Raw genomic sequence first — 2,081 nt, forward strand, 5'->3', positions numbered from 1 at the left:
CCTCTCCAACCGGAATGTCTTCTTCTAAAGGCCGTCTTAGAATTGGTCCAGAAAGCAGTGCAGTTATGATCCAGAAAGGCCAGAATAAAGTATCTGGCTTACACTCTTCCCCAAAAGGGTGGGTGAACAGCTACTCCCTTGGCAAGACTTGCAAAATGGAACTGTGTCCTGTGGTCTGTTGCTCCAAATTCCAAAGGGAAGTAAAAGCCCTCTTTTTTTGTAGTCTTTCCCTTCTCAGGCTGTGTTTCCCCTACGCAACCCCACACTTCATATTTACATACTTATCCTGGGAGTAACAGTTTTTGCAGAAGTTTTTCTTACACTTGCCTAAACTGGACACTCACAGACATTTTAGCTATGAACTGCTCACAGCCTTCCTTGGTGACTTGCTTGCAGAACCTCAGGTCAATATGACAGGTATTTGCACAGCGTTTAAAGAAGGACAGGCACTGATCAGTGACCTTATTGCAGTCTGACAGGATGGTCTCTGTCAGAGAGTCCCGAGTGGTGGTGCCAACTGCAGAGAGCAAGTTGATTGACTGGTAGGTGACATGGTTAGAGTAACTGAGGTGGAGGTTGGAGAGTAGGGGCACGTGGCAGATGATAAGCCACAGGGAGGTATCTGTGATGTCCTGACCAGCTAGGCACAGTTTCACAATGTTCCAGAGCTTGCTCCCATTGTCCATCTCACCTAGCCTGTTGTCTGTAGGTGGAGACAGGAGATCCCACATATGGGCATCTTTTAGTCCTTCTACCCACTGGACATCCAGGGTCCGGAGCAATGGACAACTCTGGAGCTACAGAGGGCTGAGACAGCAATCCATGAGCATCCAGATAGCACCAATGTCAGAGCCCAGGCAACTGGTTGATGAGCCAACTCAGCTACTTCTTGGAGATATTGGTCCAGCTGAGGTCAAGGGAGACAGGTTGGCGGCATATGATGCCACTCAGCATCAGGGGTGTGACGGACTTGCAGTGAATCAGGTCAATGCGGGTCCACAACCGCTCATCGCAGCAGCAGCGGTTCCTGGTCCTGCAGACCCGCCTGCAGGCACACAGGTCTTGATGGCTGAGGTAGCTGAAGACGGCCATCCACACCTCTCTGTGCATGACGCTGGGCTGCTCCATCATCCAGGAGCAGTGAGTCAGGTGTGGGGCTGATGGGGGGAGGGGTCGGTTCACGTGATGTTCCATCTGGATGCACCTGGTTGGGAATGCAGAGGGTAGGGGGCCAGGAGATGACACAGGGTGGGCTGCACAGGCCAGGCCCCAGTGAGTGCCACAGCTGGGGGCAGGGGGTGCTGTTGAGCCCCTTACTGAAGCGGTGGGGTCACTCACAGAGGCTCAGGGGCCGTTTAGGTTCCTCATTCTCAGTCTCTGCTTCTGACCTGATGGGCTGGTGGTTTTCATCGGCCAGGCTGCTCTCTGTCTTTTGGATCTCATGGTTGAGCTCCTTACTTAGTTTTTTGCTCAGCTCCTTTTTGGGAAGCCGCAGTTTCCTGCTCACTTTCGTCCACTCAGCTCTTGGGGCTTCTCGTATCTCTGCTTCCTCCTAAGGTGCACATCTTGAGACTTTCGGCATAAGATGCCATCAGGAGGGATGTTCTTGGGGTGTTTCCCTGACCTGCACCTAGGTGCCTCCTCGCACTCCTCTGTTTGGCACGTTCCTGTCCTTCCTTGTTGTCCGGGTTCATCTTCTGCTCCTTGAGCGGGGATCTGGGTAGGTTGGAGGCATACTTAAAGCCAGGGCCACGCTTTTGCTTGTAGGCTTTCCTGGTCTTGCCGGCATGGTTACACTCGATTAATATTTTATTATATGTTGAATATTGATTGACCTCTGGGTGTTTGGACTGAAATTCGGGACATCAGTTTGTAAAAGACTGGAAGTACTGGACTGATTTTGCACTCTTTATCATACCATTAATGTGAGCAATATATTTTAAAATCAGTAACTTATTACTAGATATCTAAAGGAAGTTGAAAAGTTAATACTTACAGATAAGGTAGTGGAGCAGTTTGAAATTTTCTGCATATATACAAAATAAGATAAATAAGGTAAATCTTGGATATATATATATATA

General features: G+C 49.4%; 1 pseudogene; it reads right to left on the reverse strand.

Moving 5' to 3' along the window:
- Positions 1 to 281: 281 nt before the first annotated feature.
- LOC103748087 overlaps positions 282 to 2,081 on the reverse strand; it is a 3,577-nt pseudogene continuing 1,777 nt past the window's right edge.

The sequence above is a fragment of the Nannospalax galili genome, unplaced genomic scaffold (genome assembly GCF_000622305.1).
Source record: "Nannospalax galili isolate Female #2095 unplaced genomic scaffold, S.galili_v1.0 scaffold965, whole genome shotgun sequence".
Classification (NCBI taxonomy): domain Eukaryota; kingdom Metazoa; phylum Chordata; class Mammalia; order Rodentia; family Spalacidae; genus Nannospalax; species Nannospalax galili.